The 11,123-nt window shown below is 50.3% G+C and overlaps 1 protein-coding gene across 3 annotated transcripts in view; it reads right to left on the bottom strand.

The window, feature by feature from the left end:
• The window catches only part of CHD2 (chromodomain helicase DNA binding protein 2), a 96,703-nt gene extending 85,900 nt beyond the window's left edge, over positions 1-10,803 (bottom strand). Inside the window, exons 1-3 of one of the 3 annotated variants that reach the window (XM_013181852.3) lie at positions 10,654-10,803; positions 6,618-6,815; positions 2,970-3,095 (exon numbers count right to left, since the gene is read on the bottom strand). The gene's annotated coding sequence lies outside the window, so the exon portion shown is untranslated. Of the gene's footprint in view, positions 1-269; positions 562-2,002; positions 2,143-2,969; positions 3,096-6,617; positions 6,816-10,653 lie in introns of those variants that run through there. The other 2 variants (XM_067003767.1, XM_067003766.1) reach the window with 2 other exon arrangements.
• Positions 10,804-11,123: the final 320 nt, after the last annotated feature.

Genomic DNA, 11,123 nt, shown 5'->3' on the forward strand with positions numbered 1-11,123 from the left:
GCCATTAACAATTACTTTACAAAAGCCAAACACGTCTTTTGTTAGATACCAAGGTTTTATAAAAGTGCTAAAAGACAGTAGTTAATGCTTTTCATAGTCTAAAGACAGATGAGACGTGTCAACAATTTAACTGTGCAAAGGGAGCCAAGCAGCACAGAAGGATAAAGTGCTGTTTCTAATCATCACGTTACCCATAGGGGAAAGATTGACCCAGGGGTATGGAAACTCACTGTCCTGACCATCTATCTGCTCGGTTGGTCCCCACATACAAGGCAGACATCACTGATGAAAGACAAGCGTGTTCCAGGTTGGAGATAGCATGCTGATAAACATGCCCCACTCCAATCTTCCTTCCCCCTGGGGATGCAGGGAGGGCTGTGGAGGTACCCAAACGGCAAGGTTAGTTGGCCGTGCTTCTGGGTGGCTGCAGGGATGAAGAGGAGGAAGAAGACAGGCTGAAAGTAGGGAAATATTCCTGGGGCCACCTCCCAAGCGCAGCTGGAGGTGATGCAGAAAGAAAATGGCAGCGTTAACTAATGGGGAAGGCTTGCTTGCTCAACAGTGTGGGTTTGGCTGCTGGTGTAGGGAGAGACCTTGGCAACACAGGCAGCTAATGGAGGAACAGAGCTGTGCTATTAATGGAAGGATCAGTGCTCACACCAAATTATCCCTAAGACATCATGACAATGCCTGTCGCACTAACACTGTGTGCTGTACTTGGAGCCTCACGTCAGCAAGCAGAGAAAGCATGCAAACCCCATCCTCCATGCTGCTGCAGATTTTGCCAGCAGCATTTCAAATATTTCAAGCATTTCCCACAACCCTCCACAGACTGCAGCAGGGACTCGCCTAGCAGCACTCCAGAGGCTGCCCAGCAAATCTGTTTAGCAGGCTGCAAAACAGCAAATATCCATTTCATTTATTAAATGGAAACAACAGAAGTGCACGGGGGGGAGGGAGGGGGGTTAGAAGGTTTTGCTGGCATCATTTCTCCATGATTCAACGTGCTGCCTTGAAGAAGGAACTATTGCAATGGCAAACAAACAATAGGACCTCATTTTAATAAAACATTTCCTTCTGCAAAGTCAGAGAAGTCATCGCAGGTGATAACTACAAACATATTAAGTTTGGGGGAGGCTCATGATGTTTTGAAATCCCAATTCTGCAAGGCTGGTTCAGAAAGGCAGCGTTTGTTGCCTGCCCGCAGCACGAGGACAGAATCCCAATCCCGTCCGGGGAACAAAGGTGCTCCCGGGAGGCTGCCGGCACCCAGGCAACGGCAGCAGGATCGGTGCTCGCGCTTCGCCCGCGACGCTCCGGCCTCCGCAAACAATTCTTGCCACGTAGGCAAGAGCGAGCAGGGCGATGGAAAATTACTGCGGGCTTTTTCTTAAAGGGCGAGAATCTCCTTTCGCGGGGAAGGCTGGTCTGCAGTGCGTCAGCGGCACGCTGGGGTGTTAATAAAGGCGGATGGCGCTCACATGATATTTCAACAAGCCGCGGTGGTAGAAATGTAAAGCAGAGAGCTGAACAGCAGCAGGGGGGCCGAGCAGCCAGAGGCAGGGGGGTGGACGCTGTAAAGCTGCTTTCAGCACAGCCTTAGAGATGGCGACCTGAGCACGGTGCGTTTAACAGTGGTCAGGAGCTGAAGCCAAAATAACCCACTTCGTTCTTGGCAGGCAGAGTGTTTTAACAACTGCCCGCCTGGGAAACCTGCCTGCAAGGCTGCAGGAAGAAAAGATGCCTTTACAGAAAGAGCAGGCTTACTTCACCAGTCGTGAGGCTTTTATCAGGGGCAACAGCTACTTTTAAAAATCACGGCCGCCTTTACCTCCAGTTTCAAGTGAAAAAGAGCTGATTCCTTAAGACGGCAACATGTCTGCCTACCTTAAAACGCCAAACCCAAGAGCCATGCAAATAGCTGTAACAGCACTGCACGCCCCATTTCAGCTAGCGCACTGTTGCTGCACGAATATCTGCAGACTTCCAACATCTGACTTACCACTGGAACAGGGCAGCACTTGCCTACCAGGAGGGTCACGGTGCTGTCAGGCAGCCAGTACTCTTTCCGCATTTCAAAATTAGCTCCTGTATCCATGACAAGTTTCATTTCACAAGGAACAGAGCACACTGCCTGCTTGCTGGGGGCACCTACAGGGAACCAACCACAGGGAATTCCCTGTTATCTATAGGGAAACGAAGCAAACCTGCTTCTCGTGCTATAACCTCTTATTTATTTTTTATTTTTTATTCTTTTTTCCTCACCGCATGCAGCTGCAGCTCATGAGGGCCCTGGTTTTGTTCAAAGATGCAGGTGGTCTTTCTGCTCCTCTGGAGCTGCCTGCAGTTTAAGGTGTTGTTTGCCAGACCTGCAGCACCCTGTATTTGGGTCTTCTGCTGTTCCTAGTCTTCATGTTTTAATTTTTCTCCTATCAGTTTTTCTCTGATTAAAGTCTGTCTAAATCTTTGCATTTTGTTGCAACCAACACGTGAAAAATGAAGCCCGCTGCACAGAGTTAGGGGACCCTTGTAACAGAAACTTCCCCCCCCTAAATGGAAACCTTCGCTGTGAAGCTGCTTTCATCACAAACTCCACAGGGAAAGTCATTACATTTAATAGAGGTTGACCTCATTTTGTAGTCCTTGATATTAATGCTTATAAGGAGAGAACGTAATTAGAAGCGGTGACTTCTAAACAAGGATAGAGAGTACTTGTTGTTGCTGCCTCCTTCTTACCTCAGGATTCATTTAATATGGCTTGGAAAGAGTAACTTGAAACAGCCTCTGGCAGATAAGCGAACTCAAGTAAAATGCAAAGATCTCTGGTTTCCAAGAAGCCTTTTACAAGCTGTACAGAGAAATGAAATGAAACCCTTCAGCAGTGTATAATGCTACTGCAAAGTCCTCCTGGAAGAACCACAAATGTGCACTGCAGGGGAAAGCTCATTTTGGGTTCAGAAGGGACCTACATACAGGCATCCGAGGCTGGAGCAAGCCGGTAGCCACGTGAATCTGTCTCCGTAGCAGCCTCTGCTTGGGAGAAACTGGCTGGAGGGAGCTGCTGGTGCTTTCTGCTGGGCTCCTGAAGCTGTTGTCTGAGGGAAAAAAAGCCAAAGGGTGTGAGTCCAGTAACCACACGTGATGGAGCTGAATGCAGATGTGTCACAGCTTTATTATTATTTTTTTTTGTAACTCTGCTGATCAATTTGGGTTTCCACATAGTGGACGCTTGTCACAGGGGAAAGGGTAAGCCACCTTCCCTAGATAACCACATCTCCTGCGGCCAGGCTGCGCGTCGCTCCAGGGGATGTGCAGCACGTGCCAGGGCCTCGGTGCTACCTGCGGGCACAGCTACCTGCGGGCTTTCACCTTAATGTGTTTTGAGTTTAGAGCATCTCATGCTCATGGACTGCTTTTCAAGTAACCCCTGCGCTCTTCCAAACTGTAGAAATCCATTTAAATACGTATTTTGAATTCACTTTCCCAGCTCTTGGGAAGCCCACAATGCTCTCCCATGAGGCTCTGCCTCCCACGTGGAGAATGCCATCCCTTGCGTTCCCAGTGTTCTGGGGCTCTCTCGCACCTCCCTCGTTATGTAAAAAGATCAAATTCTTGTAAAAAGCCCCAGGCTCCCTTAAACTCCCCTTTAGGTGTTGCGGTTTGAACAAGAGCTTCTGCTTCAGCAAGCCTCAGCACTTCCTGATTTCTGCAATTTCCCCAGCCGCAAACAACCAGGTTCAGCTTTGCTCAAAGGTCAGGTTTGGACTCGGTTTCTTCAAAAATCAAGATAATGCTGTTGCCCCCAGCTGAAGGAGGGCTTTTCACTTGTTGTTAAATGCAGGCTTATTTTCTGCAGTGCCACCCGTCCTGGATCCGGGCACCCCGGGTGCCCTTTGCCGAGGAGAACGGTTGCAGCCCACACCTGCAGCGGGTTTGCTCCGCCAACAGCTCGCCGTGCGGTTTGTGGCACAACGAGCAGCTCAACGGGAGGCGAGGGAAGGGCAGCGCCCTCGGAGAGCACAGCCAGAGACTCCCGGGGATCAGCACAGGGACAGAAGGACACGGCGCAGATCAGACGGATTTGGTCTTTGCGCTCTGATCCACCCCACCCTTGGCCAAGCTGGGCTGTTCGGGCTTAGCTGGTTTTTCCTTTCTCTTTCATGTGCCTCATGTATCAGATAAAGGCGTTAACTAAATCACACCCAGCAATTCCCACCACACCTCGAGCCATTAACCCTGTCCCACGGCAGCGATGCTGGAGAAGCCCTGGACAGTATCCTGGGACTCCGGTAGAGCCGGCAGAAATTCTGCCAGCCGCTCGGTGCGAAGCAGCTTGTTCTCCTTGTGCTTATTTTTAGAGCAGTCAGTTATTTCCAAAGAGGCTTTCTGTAGAGCCCCGGGTAAGCCGCCAAGGCCAGATCCCTGTTCGCCTGCAGCAGCGATGCTGTGGGGGTGAAGCCATGTCAGCGCTTCCACTTCCCCCCCGCCATTGTAAATGGGATGTAAAAATTCAGTTAGGAATACAAGGCAGGAATACAAGAACCAGTATGGAAAACTATCCCAACTAAACCTGATACTCGCTAAAATTCATCTGGCTGGGGAGAGAAAGCGGGGAGCTAAAATATATTTTGTCTCTCCCATGCCTAAATCTTGAATTTTAAAATCCAGCTGCACTGCACTCAACTCAAATTACTCACGGGGAATTTTTTTAGTTGCTTTTTCAAATGCATATCCGTGGTAAATGGAGAAGTGAGCCTTTCCCTCCTCCACCTCTTCCGCAAGCCAAGCGCGTGATTAAAAGTTGCTGTTGTCAATCTTACTAATAAGAGCCATAGTTAATAGTCACTTTAATTGGGTACAGACCCTTGAGGCTGCAGAGAGGGAGCTGGCACTGGTGTTTGTGTGGCCATGTGGGGTGCTGGGCCAGGGGACAGATCTGGGTGGCAATGACACCAAGGGTTTTCAGCCAGGTCAGGTGCTGGCCCCAGGCAGGGCTGCTCCTGGCACCAGCACCCATGTGAGATGTTTGGCTGGCTGCAGCTTCAGGCTGGCTCTTTGTAACATGCTGCCAGGCAGCCCTGCGGTGCCACGGCTCCCGTTCCAGCTCTCTTCTAAGCCTGCAAAACCAGCAGGGGAGGAGAAAGTGCCCACAGCCTGTTCTGTATTTCCTTAATGCCAGAGTAAACTTTGACCACCTAGGAGGGCACAAAGACATACAGAAACTGCAGGAGGAACTTTAGAAGGGATCCTCACAGCTCTTTCACTCAAAGAGATTTCCCCATTTCTGGCTTCCGTATTTATACGTTTTCTATCTCCAGCCTGTATTTCTGTGTTAGCCCAGAAAAGGCCAAAAATGGAGACTGCTGCAGCCTGCAGTCACCAGGAGCTTGTTTGCTGCGCCGACATCTGCAGCTGCGGACTTGGGGAGGATGTTTGGGAGATGCAGAAGGCGGAGATTTTATGAAATCACATGAGACAGCAAGTGGCTCAGCTCAGCTTAGCCCTGCCGTCCTGCTTTCCCATGGAGACGCTGTGCCGCACCATCTGGCAGTGCCTCCCTACAACGCTCTGAGTTCCGACCCCAACCCCATCTGAAGGGTGCGTGAACCCCACAGAAGTTTCTGCCCGTCTCCCCCAAGCCCCTTCCCCCCGCCCTCCATGCACTCGAGCTGTGGGTGGGGAGGCTGCGAGCGTGCCATCTGCCGTCCCGCTGCCCCCCCAGCCTGCACACGCGCTTTCGTCACCAATTAGTGCGCGCTTAATCGCGGCACGTACCGCCTGCCTAGCGTGGGTGTGAGGCGTGGGGAGGGAGCTGGGATTATTGCGGTGGAGTCCAGTAACATAGGACACAGATTTGCAGGAAACTGGGCTTTACTTCCTGCTCGTGGAGAAAACAACGTCCCGGTTGTCTGCTTTATGTATAAATGTGGGGGAATGTGCTAGAATACGCATGTTGCCTTCCAGAGCACATGTAATGGCAATCTAGCAGCCCCGAGAGCACTTGGAAGGGGGTAACTGGTATTTTGGCTGTTGCTCTTCATCCCATGGGCACTAGAAGCTGGGGAGGTCCCTCAGCAGGCCGGCTCAGACGTTGCCACCGCAGCCTTCGCCCTGTGTCCTTCTGTTGGCACAGCTGTGCCGATAAATGCCAGCAGCGGTGGCACCGGGGCTGCCTCTGCTCGGCACAGCCCTTCCACCCTGGGCACGCTGCACCGACACATTACACTGGGTAAATGCAAAATCTTTCATGAAGAAATGAATGTAAATACCAAGGGTAGGCTAAAGATTAAAAAACTGCTCTGAGAACACTGGGTTTCTGGGGGACTTTAATGCTATGGAGCGGCTCAGCACTAGAATTTATTCCTGTTAAATATGTACCTGATGAGCCCACTCACCAGCTGTGAGAGTTGAATCAACTGCAATCCCTGCTGTTCTAGCTTCTGATAAAGCTACCATTAAAGAGAAAGGCAGTCACTTGGTGCAGCGATACCCGACATATGTTTGGAGCCTGGTCCATGAGAACACTTTTGGTGTCTCCTGACCATCTCACCTTTGTATGTAAACACCGGTTTTGCACACGCATGTTTAGAAACTGGATCTGAAGTGGCTGTACTGACCTCTCCTGGGAGGGGTTTGCCAGGAACTGGTGAATATGTGGTCCTGGCACCATTTCCTTCTTCATGGTGGGTCTGGGGCCTCTCTGTTCCATCCCTAGATCCCTCATCGGCCCACGGAGGTTTGCACAAGTGGGTCCACATCTCAGTCCTGTTGTCAGGGTGAAATACTGAGATCCTCTGGGTGCCTCATGGAAGTAACTGAAATACACAGAGATTAAATTAGTCTTAAAATGCCACTACTCCAGTAGGAATTTGTGTGGTCAAAGCTGAGAGCTGAACATGGCTATCCTAGGCTAAGAAACAAAACAAACCTTGTGGTTTCCTTTATCTGTTCATCACACTAAGCATACATCTTAGCTTTCTATCACAGTATTTCTTGTTTAAATACAGAAATATTCTATCATCAGTGAGTAAAAGTATTTTAGCAGGCAGTCACAAGACGACTCCAAAGGTTGTTGCAATCATGAGTTGTTTAATTATGTGTTAAAGTCATCTGGGTTGCACAATTTCCTAATGCCTGAGAATATCCCAACAGAGAGAAGAAACAACAGTAACAAAAAATGAAATAATGAAAACTGTTTTATATTCTTAATCAGATTGATACCAGCAGACCTAAATCCCTCCTGTTCTGATCCAAAGATCTAGCCCTTGCAGAAGAGAAAAAAAGAACTGCTTGTCTGGCTGCGATTCCTGTCTAGTGCCTACCACAATAGGGCAAAATATCTAGTATCTAGAATCATAGAACCATTAGAGTTGGAAAAGACCTCCAAGATCAGCTGGTCTAACCGTCCCCCTACCACCAACATTACCCACTAAACCATTTCCCTAAGCACCACATCCAGCCTTTCCTTGAACACCCCCAGGGACGGTGTATATAGAGCTACAGGTCACAGCTGTAACCCGACCAAACCCAACACAGCGTGCAAAGAGGAAACACATCTGTACCAGCACTGCTTTGTCCACTGCAGGAAATCGGAAAGTAATTCTCCGGTATGAGTTAAGAGAAGACTTTTGCAGAGAGGGGAAGAAAAAAAAAAAGTGATTGGGAAGTCAAATGAAAGGGCTGCTAATCATAGAGTCATTGAGGTTGGAAAAGACCCCCAAGGTCATCTGGTCCAACCATCCCCCTGCCACCACTGTCGCTAAGCCATGGCCCCAAGCACCGCGTCCAGCCTTTCCTTGAACACCCCCAGGGATGGTGACTCCACCACCTCCCTGGGCATCCCGTCCCAGTGCCTGACCGCTCTTTCTGAGAAGAAATGTCTCCTCATTTCCAACCTGAACCTCCCCTGGTGCAACTTGAGGTCATTCCCTCTGGTCCTACCACTGGTTACCTGCGAGAAGAGGCCGACCCCCAGCTCCCCACTCTCCTTTCAGGGAGTTGCAGAGAGCAACGAGGTCTGCCCTGAGCCTCCTCTTCTACAGACCAAACACCCCCAGCTCCCTCAGCCGCTTCTCACAGGACTTGTGCTCCAGGCCCTTCATCAGCTTCGTAGGCTTTCTCTGGACACGCTCCAGGGCCTCCATGTCCTTCTTGTACTGAGGGGCCCAGAGCCCCACACAGCACTCGCTCGGTGCTTTACCAGACAGGAGAATTAACCCACACCTGCTGTCCAAGCAGACAGCGTGAAAACAGCGCAAAATTTCCGAGCAATTAAAACGAAAAATCTGCCTTGGCCGGGCAGCGGCGGGGAGGCCGCAGGCCTGGGGCAGGCCCCAGCACCCCGCGGAGGCCGCCCCGAGCCCCGGCCTTGCCCCGAGGCCTGCCCCGGCCCCGAGCCCCGAGCCCCGGCCCCAGCCCCGGCCCCGCAGCCGCTGGCAACGAGCGGCTGCCACCTGCCGGCCGCACGGCCCCGGCCCTGCTCGGGGCCCACTGCAAAACCCTGGGCATCAGGGAGTGATAACGACGACAGTAATGATAACAATAATCTAGAAATTCAATAAAAGTTGCCAGAGAAAGAAGGAATCCCTTTGCTTCTCCGTTGATTCATGCCCCTCGGGCGGTGGGGGCTTTGCTGGGGCGCTGGTGTGTGTGTCTGGGCGGATGGTGTTTTGTTTTAGGTCAAAAGGGAGTGAAAGTAGGAAGCAATACTGCTTCAAGTGAGAAATCAGGGTGCTCCGGCGCAGCCTGAACAAGTTATGGGGCGCAGTGCTGAGAAACTCAGCAAGGCCCTTGCTCCGAGCAAGGAAATTGCCCCGAATTTCTGAGTCCTTGTGTTCAGAAAAAGAAGGCCTTCATTTGTATGTATACAAACCTAAGTCAAAGAAACGAATCCTACAGCTTCTCTTCTCATTAGATTCATATAGCACTGATTATATATATAAGGCTAAATCAGTGCAGTTAAATAGCCCATGAAATTCTAGCAAACACGTGAGAAAACAGACAAAGGAACAAAATGGTGAGCATCGCTTTTTCCCCGACGTTGTGCCTGAAGCAAGCAGTGTTTCCCCAGCAGTTGGTGCAGAGAGAGCTCCCCCTCCTGTTAAAAATTGTCTTTAGCCCCTATCCACCCCTGAGAGACTTGTTGCTAAAAGCCATCATTTGTGGGGATTAGGCCACTGGTAGCATGAGACGTTATAAATTCAAAATTATAAATGGATATAGATATGGAGCATCTATATTTTGTTCTCATCCCCCTTATTATTTGCGGTGGCTTTACAAAACAAAAGCTCATGTTTTGATTTTTTTTTTTTTATATCACAGCAGGATTATCCCTGTCAATAGAAATCATCTGGCATACGAACAATTCATCTGAGCATCTGTCACTTCACTAAAAAAGCCCCCCTCCAAGCCCTAGAATCATTTTATTGTCTGCTGCAAGGTAATCGGTATTCTGACAGCTTTTAGCAGGGTGAGATCCTCCCGTCTGGCAGGCAGATGCTCCAGTGCTGTGCTACAGCACCACGTTTGCACTGCAAACTGCAGCAGCTGGCCCAGGGAGGACTTTCCAAAAGCATTAGGTGTGCAGGAGGCTGCCACGTTGAATCTCACCCTGCACTTGCACTATGTAGGAGTGTCTCTTGTAAATAAGGTAAATGCTCATTACAGGAAAAGCCAGTGGACTTCTCAAAACGGTTTGAGAAATAATTGAGCCTACACCTAACAGCTGTATCATAACAAGTAGTAAGCAGCAGAGACTGGCTGCACCCGAAATTTCAACTGCCTATTTATACTTTTTGAGGACTTTGCTATTTTTCACTTCCCTTTCATTCTGAGGGGAGGATGCTCCAGGGCAGGACTCTCTGGATGCCTCTGGGCTCCAGGCTGCCGCTCAGTGCTCTGGTCTGCAACGTGCAGTGAAACCGAGAGATTTGGGAGTCAGTCTTGGGAGCTCACTGGCAAACCCGAATGCTCCGGGTTTACAAGCAATGAGTGACACCTTGCTGCAGTGCAGAGAGAGACATAATCCTCCACTTCCCAGCAGGGTTCCTGCCCCTGCTCATCTGAACCTCATCCAAAACCACAAAGCTCTTGACTCACTCAAAGCCTTTTCCTCACTGCTCCGTGACCACAACCAGCTTCCCTCTGGGGAAATCCATGCCATAGGAAGTATTTTCTAGGCATTTTACAGTTGGGTGAACTGAGAAGGGATGAAGCGAGTTGTTTGGGGCAGAGGTGGAAAGGGAGGTGTGTCTTCTCACTCCTCCATCACGACCATCAGCTCCATCTGTCAACCCGTCAGCTCACAATGCCAGGCTCCAGTGTGATTCCTATTAGTCTGCAAAGTGCTGCGTGTTGATGTTTTGGTTTGATATTTGGAGAGCTCTATGGAGATATTTAATTAGACAAAATTAATTCCTTTGAGAACAACCTTCTGGCAGCACTTTGGAGAGTGCTAGGAAGCTTGTGTTGTTCTGACACTTAAAAATTGGCATTAGCCGCTTCCTAATTTATTTCTAAAAGGACAATCAAATCACATCATCCCCCAGGTCAAACGATAGCTGCGTCCTGCCTGCCAGACACGCTATCAGAAGATGAGGTGCCAGACCTCCTGCTTAGAAGCCACTTCCCACAGCTGCCAAGCCCTTTACTCACCGTTGTCACCCTGAAACGCTTCCCTTCTGCTCGAGCTGCCGCTGTCCTCTGGCCACGTCACTCTCCATCCCTTTTTGCTGCAGCACCTTCTCCACAAAGGTGTCATGGTGCTGATCGGAGGCGACAAGCAAATGTCTCTGCTGTGCAGAATGGCATCAGTCGATCTGTGGCATTCGAATGTTGGCGATCCCCCCACGTCCGATTCAAACACGGATGGAGAGAAAGGAAACACATGAGTCAAAGCATCCGGGGGCAGGGAAGTGTGAGCGCAAGCTGTGGACAGACACACGTGGAGGCCACGTCTCACCAGCAGCTCTGTCACCTCAGTGATTGTGGGCTCTGGTGACAACTAGAGGGGTATGACAGGGTGGAAGCACTAGCGGTGACCTACCTGCCCTGGCTGCTTGGGCTCAGTTACATCTGGGAAGAGCCCGCTGGGGTCAGTGGCTGGCAGAAGGGCCATGTGAAAC

Source organism: Anser cygnoides, chromosome 11 (genome assembly GCF_040182565.1).
Source record: "Anser cygnoides isolate HZ-2024a breed goose chromosome 11, Taihu_goose_T2T_genome, whole genome shotgun sequence".
Lineage (NCBI taxonomy): Eukaryota > Metazoa > Chordata > Aves > Anseriformes > Anatidae > Anser > Anser cygnoides.